At 40.1% G+C, this 12,655-nt stretch overlaps 1 protein-coding gene across 3 annotated transcripts in view; it reads right to left on the bottom strand.

Annotated features, from left to right (window-relative positions):
• NLGN1 (neuroligin 1) overlaps positions 1 to 11,399 on the bottom strand; it is an 827,426-nt gene extending 816,027 nt beyond the window's left edge. Inside the window, exon 1 of one of the 3 annotated variants that reach the window (XM_060639223.2) lies at positions 11,227 to 11,399. The gene's annotated coding sequence lies outside the window, so the exon portion shown is untranslated. Of the gene's footprint in view, positions 1 to 9,406; positions 9,788 to 10,764 lie in introns of those variants that run through there. The other 2 variants (XM_060639222.3, XM_060639220.2) reach the window with 2 other exon arrangements.
• Positions 11,400 to 12,655: the final 1,256 nt, after the last annotated feature.

The raw sequence follows: 12,655 nt of genomic DNA on the forward strand, positions 1-12,655 counted from the left end.
ACAGATATATGTATTGCTATCTTGTACATAAAACTGATGCATGAAAGTATTACATGAAGATTGGGATGTTTTGGTCCAAGTTCAATCGTTGTATAAACCCAGCAAAACATTATTTATTTTGGCCTGCTTTGTCACTTGCAAACTGAGGAGGCTGGCCTACACTTGTCTAAAAAAACATTATGGCCCTTTCAGCTTCTCAGATGGAAATACCATTGGATATTTATTTTAAAATTTTAAAAAGGAATTATCCTTTTTAACATCATATTTTTCATATTATCTGGGGTCAAAAACTAGGATTTTCCCCTTTAGTCAAAAAATATTTATTGCAATGGGAATATAACCTCAATACCCTAGTTAACGGTCTAAAACTCTAAACCATTAAACATTTTAATCTTAAATACTAGTATTAGTTATCATGGATATTTTTCTAATAGACCAAGTAACCTAAATAGAGGATTAAAATAATTTAATTAATTAAATTCAATAAAAATCTACTTCTTTGCAGCAATATTATGCATTCTATACTTGACTTGTATGAAATGGGAGCTTCAAGAATATCTCGTCAAAAGAAAGGGTTTTCTTCATGCTCTAGAAATCAACTTACTTTTATGGCCAAAAAGATAGGTGAGAGGCCACAGTGTTTTCTTTGTGGTGACTATACTACAATGAGAGAAAGGAGAGTGGCATACCTCTGCAGAGCTTGTTAGTCATCAGAAAGTAAGTACCCAGCTTTCTGACCACTTAGGAGCAGTGGCAATTTTCAAATACAATACAGAGAACAAACACTGTCGCCTGTGCAATTGCACAGTAAGAACTGTCAAGATATTTCCACAAATAGTAGCATCTGACTGATCCAACCCAAGACTACTCTTTCTTTTATTCATATTTTTTTAATCAGTGGTATGCAGTTGAGTAATGATAAAACAAAAAAAAAGTAAAATTCATTTTTACCTGCCAATTTCCTCTTGCTTTTTACTGATGACTCTTTCTCTCTCTCTTTTTTTTTTAATGTTTATTTATTTTTGAGAGGGAGAGAGAGACAGAGCATGAGCTGTGGAGGGGCACAGAGAGAGGGAGACACAGAATTCCAAGGCGGCTCCAGGCTCTGAGCCGTCAGTCCAGAGCCTGACTCAGGGCTTGAACTCAGGAGTTGTGAGATCATGACCTGGGCTGAAGTCAGATGCTTAGCCAACTGCGCCACCCAGGCGCCCTCTGATGACTTTCTTTTTAAGCGGAATATTTATATATAGTGATAGTTAATTCCTTGTGTAAGTTTTCTTTGTTCTTGGTATAAAATGCATTTTCTCCTTGCCTCTTCCCACTTTTTCACTCTTTATTTGGCTTTGGTATATTCAGTAATCTTTTTCATCCAGTATATTTGAGGAGAAGGGTCCTAAATCCTAACTGTTCTGTTGAAACTTCTGTATTGCTTATAGTTGTTTTAGAGAGCAAACAAGATATATGTAAACCTCCAGAAACTGTAAAATCTTAAAGCTATACAATAAATCTTAAGGCTATATAATATCTATTATATATATTAAACTTACTAATTTAAAGGAACACTTATCATTACATGTTTATATAATACCAGCTTAATCATATATTATTATAAACATTCTTTATTACTGATTGTCTTTACCCCAAACAGTTATGAGAGCCAAAAGACACATTAATTTCAATTAGTCTAGCTGTACATTTTAAACATGGAAACTGAGGCCCAGAGAGCTTACATGAATTATAGGAAGTGACAGTTAGTAAGAGTCCACTCTACACACATAGGTTTCTTGATTCCTAGTCTGTGCTTTTCTTCATCCTACCATTCTCTCTTTGGAAGACTAGCTTTGTTTTATATAATACAAGCTGGGAGGATAAGTAGAGAATAAAAGGGGCTAGAATTAGATTCAATCATTCTGTCTAAGAATTATGTAGTAATCTCTCATATCCAAATGCTTAGAGATTAATTAGTTGGTTAATTAATAATCATTACTGCATTAGCTCCCTTAAAAAATGAGGACAGATGTAGCATTAAAGTTGCCACATTTCATTGATTCTGACACATTTTTTGTAACCTTTAACATCTTTGAAATCAGGATGCATTTTAGAATTCCTATAGCCAAGCAGTAGTGGAAGCACAGGTGTCATTGGCTTTGTGTGTAAAAATTGGTTGTGTTCCTCTTGCCATAAACAGACAGCCACGACTTCTGACATTTCAAGACAATTTAAGAAATAAGTATGAGATCTGGTTGTCATCTGAAAATTCTCAGTTGTCACCTTCTAGTAGGATCAACAGAACACCAGCATCAAACTTTTCAGAAGGTATCAGCTGCTTGGAATGAAATGCTGAAGATAATCATGGAGCACTCTTAAGAAATAGCATACCACCAAACACAGAGACTATCATCAGAAAAAAACATGGATATGGATACCTCTGAGTCAAAAGAAAAAAAAAAAAAGATTCAGAAGAGTGAGGATCTAAATAGAACAAATTTTCTTTAATTCTTAAACCAATGTATTTATTAATATTATGCTTCTTATATACTTACAAGACTGATATAGTATAAAACTATATATATATAATATAAAATATATATATTATATATTATAAAATATATATTTTTTATAATATATTATATATATATATATATATATATATATATAATTAACCATTTTATTCCCTGAGAGAAGCTTTATGAACTTGCAATATCTGGGGTCAATTCTGTGCACCATAATTATTTCACAGGGGATGTGTCAAAGTATGAGATACTGCCTGGGTCTAGACAAGAGAATGTCAGATGCTTAGAAAACATGTTCTCTTGGTGGTCTTCATTTGATACAAGAGTGCCCACTAAAACGTGGATCTGTTCAGAACAAAATTTCACTATGGTTCCATTTTTAAACATACCTTCTATTAAAACAAAAAGGAGAAGCATCTGTTTCTGCCCGTAAACACAGATGGAGTTACTAATTATCATTTTAAGTTTGATTCAAATAATAGTTCACCTGGAGGTGAGCAGCCCAGGTCAGAGGTGGTTGCTGTGGCGCAAACGGCTTCAAGCATGGAGCCCAAAAATAGAGCACTGGCAATGGAAAGATGAGATGCTAAAAATGCATTCATTCTAAAATACTGATAGTTAACTCAGGAGATAGATAGCCAATGGCCATCACAACATTTGTTTTAAAACAAAGAGAGATCAAATCCATTCTTTTCTTGCTCATGGTTCTTTTACATGGTGGCTTTGGTGTTAAAGCTTATTTGACCATTTTTATTAGGGAGAAAGTTATTAGATAGGAATGAGATCATAGAAATTCTTATGCTACAGAGGAAAGAAAAGTTGAAAACCCATTTCTATATGACCACAGAGCAAAATACGTGTGATGAGTTCAACTTTTTTACACTTTCTCCACCTACCCTGCCTTAGTTTACCATCAAGCTGTAAACTACAATGTTTATCAAAATGATTCAATCACTGCTGGTATCTCCTTTCCCTGAAATCCTATTGCACATGTTAATGGAAGCATAATTCAGCAGTTTATTGCACACAATATTGTCTAATTTCTGAACATGTATTCATTCAGAAGACACTTACTGAGTGATATATGACAGCACTTGTTTGTACATGCACATATACATATATTCTTCCTCTTTCAGAAAAAATTTGAATCACAGATTATTTATGATAAAAAGCCCAAATACAATAAAATCTTAGAGCAAAGTTTAAGTTAAAAAAATAGATTCAAATAATAAAGCAGGGTAAAAGGAGATGGTTAAAACCCCTTTTCAACTGAACACAAAATTGACTCTATCCTTCCATGAAGTCAGACAAAAGAATGAAAATAAAGCTTTCTTTGTTTTAAAAAAAAGACTCATAATGTTCATTGAGAGAGATACTCCCTGGCATGTAGACTGAAAACCCTCCCCTAGGCCCTCCAAGTAAACAGTTATCAAAAGCAGCAGGGTAGTTTTAATTTGGGCATAACTAATATCAAGTCCTTCATCATGAGAATAATTGGCAAAGGATTCAGTTATTTCTCTCATTATTCCTGAATTATGATTATAAGGTCATGTGACAAACACAGATAATCTATTTAGTAGAAGAGGAAATGCTTTGATTTAACTATGGCTATATTATATAATGAAGGCATAAGTTGAAAAGATAGGGTTTTGTATTTAGACATGTAATGTAGCATAATTTAGTGTTTGTAATTCTTCTATCCAGGGCCCATTCCTACATTTTCTGATTCTCCAGGTAGTATTTTTTTAAATCTCTGGAGCATCATGAAAGAATCATTCTATATCAGAAGCATGCAGCCTGACATGTATTCAGTTTATGTTCATGGATTCAAAGACTGGTTAATGCGTGTGTGTGTTTTCCAATATTGTCATTCCATGCTATAAGAAGTTTGAGGAAGACAGAGCATGATGTTTATGGAATACCCTATTAGGTACCCAAGGTTACAGCTATTGCCTCCTTCCTCCCAGTTAACAAAAGCTCTGATTTTAAGTACGACCTTGCCATGTCCATAGGGAAAGGAGACCTCCCCTCAGCCCTAGGGGAAGGACCATGATTAACCAAAATCAATCATGCACAATGCATTATCTCTTTGCCAGTGATCATTTTAGGAGTAGGATGTGTCATAGTTTTAGTCAATCAAGCATATTCTCATTTCCATAAGACTGCAACTCTTTGCTTTGAGTAGGACTGTTTGGCTCTGTGATAGCCAGCCATATTGTTTTTCTTCTTCCCAAGATGGAAAGCCAAGAGAATAACAGCAAAGTTTATCCTAGAGCCCTGACATCCTTGAACTTCTGAGTTAGCTGGACCAGTATACCTCCAGGATCTTTGTTTTGTGAGATGTCTTCACTGTTAAAGCCTTTAATCGGCTTACTTTATTCTGTTACTTGAAGGCAAAAGTTTCTTAATAAACACCATATTTTATATTTCTATATTCTACATAAAATTGAGCAAAAGTTGGCATTCAAAAGACTCATAAAGAATGAACGACAAGGGTAAGAAGCAGAAAAAAAATTGTAATCAATCAGACAAGATTACTGGCCCATCACAGCAATGTTGATATATCTTTGTAAGGTAGAATTCTCCCCTATAATGATATCCAATAGTACTTCTTTACCACACTGAGGTAAACAACTGAGCAATCTAATTGAAAGCTACTATAGCCCATGCTAACATAGCTGTACAAGAAACCATTATTTTATCTAATGCCATCACTAGCATGTGCTTTCCAAATACAAGCATTAGAAAGTTGTATTAAAACACTAGATCTGCATTTTCATCTTCTCTGACAACATTTCTCACTATTGACCACTAATTTATAAATATGAATAACAAACTTTACTGCTTTCTTCAGTAGATTGAAGGCGATGGAGTGCTGTCACTCACATACACACACACACACACACACACACACACACACACACAATGTTAGGAAGAGCAAAATGCCTCCATTCTGCCCACTTATTTTCCAACTAAATTAGCATCTAGAGGGAGAAAACACAGTATTATCCAAGTCATTTTGTTAAATATTTAGCATGTGAAAAATTTTATCTATCGTCTTTTATTATTGTTTTCCTTTTTTTACTTTTTCTCCTTTTAAAATATTTAGATGAATTTTCCATATTCATTTATTCTGTCATAGCGGTAAACACTTCTAGTTTCCAACTACAAATCCATTTCCCTTTCTTTTTTCAGATTCTGATTTTCTCTGAGGTACTGGTATGCCACACTAAAAATATTGTTTCTGACCTCTCATGTACCTAGAAGTAGCCATTTGACACAGTTCTGGCAGTGATATGAGAATGGAAGTCTACAGGAAGAATGTCCGCATCACAAAAAAAGAGATAAACTGCCCAAGGAGAAGTTTCATTTGGCCTTTTCCTCTCCCCCTTTTTCCTCTTTTCTTTTCTTTCCTTTCATTTCCTTTTCTTTTTTTTTTTTTCTTTCCTTCCTTCCTTCCTCCCTCCCTCTCTCCCTTTGCCCCTCCTTCCCTCCTTTCTTAAGCAATCACATAAAGAGTCCACTACCATTTATTAAGCAAAAACCAAATAGATCCTCACCACCACTACAATGCAAAGAAAAAGAGGAAGTAGTAACCGGGAATTACCTTCCTCTGACTTTGGGAAATCATTGCCAATCCAGGACAATTTTACCTCTAAGGGCATTTGGCAATGTCTGAAATAACTCTTGGTTGTCAAAACTGGATGGGTAGGGTGTGCCACTGGCATCTAGTGAGTAGAAGCCAGAGACACTGCTAAACATCCTAATTTCCCCCCAATGAAGACAAAGGTTTATCTGGCCCAAAATGACAATAGTGCCAGTTGAAAAATCCTAGAGTATTCTCATTATCTTTCTTTGGGCCTAGAAAGCAGACATGATGCCAGAAGCACAGCAGCAATCTTATGACCATGAGAAGAAAAATACCAAGATTATAAAAGAAGTCTAATTCTTTCACCAAATGTTTAAACAACTGTCTTCTTGAGTTTTTATTATATGAAATAAAGAAACCCTTATTTGCTGTTAGCCAAGTTTTCTGTTACCTCATAGCCAAATGGATTTCTAAAGAATACAGTTTTCAATCATTTCAATCATTTTTCAATCATTCAATCAATACAATTTCAATCAATTTCAAATTATTTATTTCATGTTCATACATGGGTCTAAGAATTCTGAATAAAAGGATAAATCAAGTATGGTTTTTCACCTATGGGAACTTGCTATCAACTGAGGAAGCCAAATATCAGGAAGTGTAAAAGGCAGGCTACTCCTGGTATAAAAAACGTGTTGTGGGAGCTCATGTCAGAATTCAGGAATGAAGCAGGATGGTGGAGGAAAGGCCACTCTAAGGAAACAAAATGTTCTCCTATCCTACATTTGGGGTGTGTGTGTGTGTGTGTGTGTGTGTGTGTGTGTGGCAGGTAGGGGATGTGGGAAAGTAGTCCATGGAGAAATATTAGTATAAGTCAAGTACAGAGGCATAAAATGGGGTGGTATTGGGGAATGTAACAAGTTACAGTCTTGTGAATGGAAAGAGGAAAGTGGGGAGGAGTTCTAGGTGGAAGATATTTTAACCTAAAAAGTAAAGTTGGGGAGTAAATTGTGCAAAGAATTAAAAGCCATCTGCATTCTGGACATTAGCATCCATGCTATAAGGAACATTGGCCATTGTTAACAAGAGATCTGCAAGACCAGACCTGCATTCTAGGAAAAAAAATAAGTTTGATGAACTGAACTTGGGTGATTCCATTTACAAATAATTAAAATATAAGTGAGGAATCATATCTTCCTACTTACACTCTAATAAGATGGAAACAGGCTTCAAACTTCACTTCAAAATACTTTAAAATGTGGCAAAAGTGTACTGTTGAACTGCGGTGGTTTCAAATCTTACTGTTAATTCCAATTGTGTTTTGCTTACAAAAACTACAAACTGGCATGTTAGGTAATTCATAAAGTAATTCCTTTGTATAAAAATTTTAAAAAAGGATTACTATGCTTTGCTAAAAATACTCAAAATTATTTGTTTCAACACATGGCAACCCAGAGAGGCATTTGTCAAGCATACCTAAATCTGCATTAATATTATCCCAAAGCTGTCAATAACATTAAAACTTATATGGAAACAAAAAAATTTTTTTTAACTCAGAGAGCTTAGATTTGTATCTGTAGTCTCTAGTTACAGCTATTTAATTATCCTATTTTTAAAAATCCTAACTAATTTAAGGAAATTTGAAGGAAGATGTAGATCCTGTCACTGGATAGCCATGTGAAAATAATAAAAGTGGAAAAAAATATAAAAAGTTCAGAGTTGGAAGAGGCTTTAGGAAGTCAGGGAAGTCACTCAGCCCTGCAAAGAATCACCAAGCCTTCATGCACTCTATGTGCAGCAAATGGAGTTCTCTGCCTACCTTCCATGAGTGTATATTCCAATGTCAATTTCAAAACAAGTCACACATTTTTATTTGAAAATGTTATACCTAGACACATAAGAAAATTTTCACAAATGAAATGACACCATGGGAATAGAGAGAAGACTGACAGAAAGTACTCTGGGGGTGAAGGAAGGGAGACTGAAAAGAAGGGGAACTGAAGAAGAAGGCTTTTCTTTACCCCCACACTGCAGGAACTCTAGGATTGTCTGCTAAAAGATTGACTCCTTCAATTTCTGCTTATGTTAAGAGGATTGGAAAGACTAACTGTAGAATAGCAGGCTTACAGAAAACAGTTACTTATTTTAATCAAACCATGTAATCAGAAGGCCTGAGTAATGATTAACTTCCACTTTCTCTGTAAATCATTCAATCACTCAGCAGTGCAGGTAGCCTTAAATTCATTCTCTGCCAAGGGCACAGTAAACTTAATGTTTTTGTACTTAACATTTAATATCTTAAATGTGTGCATGGCCATTGCTTCTGAGCTCATTTAAAAAGCTGGTGTTCTGCTAGGTTGCAATGGCTGATTGAAATGCCGAGACATTTTATAGCTTTTACACTCAAACACACGTACCCACACCTTTCCTTAGTGATATTTTTATATCTATGTTCTTATTTGTAATTAAGCAAAATTAATTTTGGAGAAATGCATTAGGACCCTGTAATTTTCATACACAGCATAAGAATTTATTTAAGCGAAAATAGTCTACTGTAGTTTCACTATAAGAAAAAGAAAAATGAGAATATTAAGTACCTATAAAATGCAGAGTAACAGATACAGGGTTTGCTATTTGAATTCATGTTTCCTAAATCCTACATGTATCACTATGGCCCTGGAAATGAAAAAGAAATAGTATAATACCTTTGTGGAGGCCGACTGCCCATAATTTAGAATAATCACAAATGAATCGAATGTTAGACACATGATTTCCCTCATCTCTATAACACGCTAACAACCTCCTCTGGAATAAATTATTCCCAACTCAAAACCTCAACCTAAAATAATTTTAAATTCACTGCAGGTGGTTTTTCATTTCTACTCACAAAGCACTGTGCTGGACGGTCAGGAGCCAGGGGAGAACGTTTGCAATGTTTGGACTACCTTGTCTTCCTGGGGGACTTTATTGCCCAATATGCATAATCTATTAGCTGCTCGTCGCGGGGGGATCTAGGGAGTGACATCTTGACTTGCACCACGCAGATCCGAAAAGCTCTTCTCAGGAAATGCGGGGAAGAGCAACTTTCTTATCCCTGTCAAACTAAGAGGCGGAACCACCCCCTGAACTAGCCCGAGGACTGGGGAGAGCAGGGGGCTGAAGGCAGCTCCGCCGCCCTCCGCCAGGGCTTCTGGGCGAGGGATTTCTTTTGGAGGCGGCATTGTTCCTCCATCTGTTCAGCCTCCGTATCTCGCCAGCAAACCCTCCCCGCTCTTTCGTATTTTTTTCCTTATTTCTTTAGTACCTCTCGGCCGATTTCCTGGCTCTTGGTCTCTGTGGTCCCTGGGCACAGCTCTAGGCTGAAAAGCTGCAGTGACTGGGGCGCCGCTCTAAGGCGTTGGAGGCGACTGCACTCGTCCGCACGAGCTCGGGAAGCGTGCGCGCCTCACACTCGCCCTCTCCCTTTTCTCGGCTCCCTCCGGCTCGGACGGGCTCTCCCGGCCTCGCGTCCGCCGACTACGGCTCGCCTTTCCTGCGGTGTCTCCTCACACCAGCTCCGCGCGGCGTCGGCCGCCGGGTCGTCGGCGCACGACACGACGCCCCCCACCCGCCGGCCGGGACTCGGGATTGAAGGGTCAAGGCGCCGCGGGGAGGCGGGGAGGAGGAGCGAGGAGAGCTGGGGCAGGTGGGGAGCGCGGGGGCCAGGGCGGGGGCTGGGGGTGGCGGGGCGGGCAGAGGCGGGAGAGTGAGCCCAAGAAGAGCCAAGATGCATCTGCTCCGAAAGCGCCAATGAAGAGAGGACAGAGGGGGGCAGGAGAGGAGAAGAGCAGAAAACACCCACTGACTGGGGTGGGCAAAACGGGCAATTTGCAAACTGCCGGGGCGAGCGAGGGTGAGCGGAGGGGGAAGGAGGCTGAAGGGAGAGAAGAAACACATAAGGGCAAGTTTCCACCTCTCCCCAGAGGTCGAGTCTGAAAATGCGTCCCCTGGGCAGGGAGTTAAACAGGGACTGGTCATGGTGTCAAGGGTGGATCTGAAAAAGGAATTTAGTATCGTGTAGTTTTTCCTACACTAGACTCCGCTCCATCTCGCTCAACTCTGGTAAACGACCCTCCAAGTAAAATGAATTGGCTTAATGTAAAAACGGAAGCTGAATTTCCTCCACTGTGGACTCCCCCTGAGGTATGGGTTTGTTTTTAAATGAAAATAAGCGTTTGGGAGGTTCCATGAACCCCAGTGCTAAAGAAACCACCCAGTTCATTAAAGTTCATTATTTTTTTTATTGCTTTTATTTTCGTCAGAAGAAAGAGGTGAGGGGTTGGCACCATGAGATGCTTAAAACAGCTATCTAGGTAGCCTTCTTCTTCAAAAAGACAAAATGGGTTTCCTAAAACAGCTAAAGGGGGATTGGGAAACTCGGTTACTCGGCTGGGAAAAGAGAGAGAGAAGCATTTAAACTCTAACAGACGATTAAACCTTCAGCACCCCCTCTCCCCAATCCATCGGAACTGAAAAAGGGTTAAGCGTACCTAAGAGAGTGAGCAGGGCAGGGTTGGTGGAAGGTGGGGAAGAGGAGAAAGAGGCAGGGAAGTAGGAAGTTCTCGGCAATCCCCGGGATTAAGATAAACGCCTGAGGTCGGCGGACGCAGGAAGCTCCCTTACCTTTCTCTCTAAGCCCCGTTTGCACCTGATCTGCAACCATAAATACTTCGTGATGCTTAGTGTGCAGCCAAACGATGGCCGAATGTTAAACAATTCTTCACGCTCCCTCCCCTTTTTTAAAAACAGGCTCAAAAGAATGTTAATACTGTTCTCGTTATCCATCGGCTCCGAAACATTCCGCTTTGTCGGGAAGAAAGACGAAAACCAAGCGCTTGGGCACGCATATATGTATTTACATATTATGCGGTCGGTATATAAACATATATACGTTTTCTGCATATAAATCCAAAAAGAAAAGCACCACAGATGCCTCTGGAGAGGGAGGGGACCGGGAAGAGAAAAACTTGGCAAGCCAAATATATCCAAAGATTTATCAGGAGCCACCTGCTTCAATATGCAGAATTCCCGAGAAGATTTAGAGGGAGAAGAAAAAAATTTTAATAAAATACCCAAAACACACACTTGCAACTGGAAGACGCCTAAGACGCGTGGAAATGGAGAGGATGAGAAGATCTCCTGAGGGTAAAGATCCGCCAGCTAAGTGAGCAATCGCCTCCGAAAATCACAGGCGGGGAGGTGGCTGCAGATCGTCCCCTGCTCCGGTCCCCGCCGCCGCCGCCGCCGCCGCTGCTACCTGTAGACACGCGCACACACGCGCGCACACACACACACAGCACAACCCCCCCCCCCCGCTTCTTCTCCCACCCCCCCCCCCGTGGCGTTGCCAGGTGCAGGAGTCTGAATTAAGCTAGACCCATCTTTCAGACCCCGTCCTGCCCCCTCAGAACCAGGACTCCCCCCCCCGCCCTCCGCCACCCCTTCTTCTCCCGGTTTATTGCTCAGCATCCCCTCCCCTACGCGTCCCCTCCCTCCCCCCGGGCCCGAGCGGCGATCGCAGTGGGGTGGGCTTTCGGGGGTGCGGGTCCGGCGGTAGCTAACGTTTTGCTAGTGGTGGTCCCTCCCTTTACAAGTTCCGCCCTCCCCCCTTCCTCCTCCCGCAGAGACCGAGCCTCCTCCGCCCGCAGCGCGGAAGGCTGCAGGAGGGGTTAAGGACTCCGGGCGTCACGTGTGGCGTTCACCGAACCACTCGGAGGAGCGTGTGAGTGAACAGGCCCGGCCGCCGAGCCGCGAGGCCTCGGACTCGAGGAGTTTCTGTGTTCTCGGCGTCATTGTGCTCCCTTCCAGGCGTTTTCGTCTTGGTAACTGAACGCGCAGAGTTAGAGGCAAGAGCCTCCTAGCGTGCCTCTTCAGTTTTCGTCCCTGTGGTAGAGCTCTTGCTACCAAATTCCCCCTCATTTTGTTTCCACCAGCCAGAGGCAGAGTAAGCTCCGAATTGTAGCGTCTGTTGTAGCCCCATTTGTGGGAATAGTGTAGATAAATGCTACTGCCTTTGGCCTCTCCACCCCCCCCCCCCCCGCCCCCCGGCTGCTCCCACATCTTCTGCCACTGGATAGGTGATATTTAAAAATTCATCATAGCTAACCCGTGTTGGCTTTTGTGACGGGTGTGACTCACTATACCACATCGTTTACCCACCTCTGATCAGCTTCTCTGTGTGAATTTTTGAATGAAAGTGAATTGTGGGACAGGGCCCTGACAACAGAAGCATTAAATTAATCAATTGCAATGTGTCATAATTCAAACAAATAAATCCACCAGTGGGAAATCGCTAGAAGAAATTGTGACACTTAGTGTAGAAAAGTGGTGTTTTTTCTTATTAAGTGCTTGCCTCAAATTTCTCAAACTCGTGTTTTAATGAGATTTAATGAGTATGTTTTCATCTGTAAAATTTAGATAAAAGAAAGGAACTTTTTTTATTTTTAAATATGATTTATTGTCAAATTGACTAACATACAGTGTGTAAAGTGTGCTCTTGGTTTTGGGGTAGGTT

This window comes from Panthera onca, chromosome C2 (assembly GCF_046562875.1).
Source record: "Panthera onca isolate mPanOnc1 chromosome C2, mPanOnc1 haplotype 2, whole genome shotgun sequence".
In the NCBI taxonomy this organism is placed as follows: Eukaryota; Metazoa; Chordata; class Mammalia; order Carnivora; family Felidae; genus Panthera; species Panthera onca.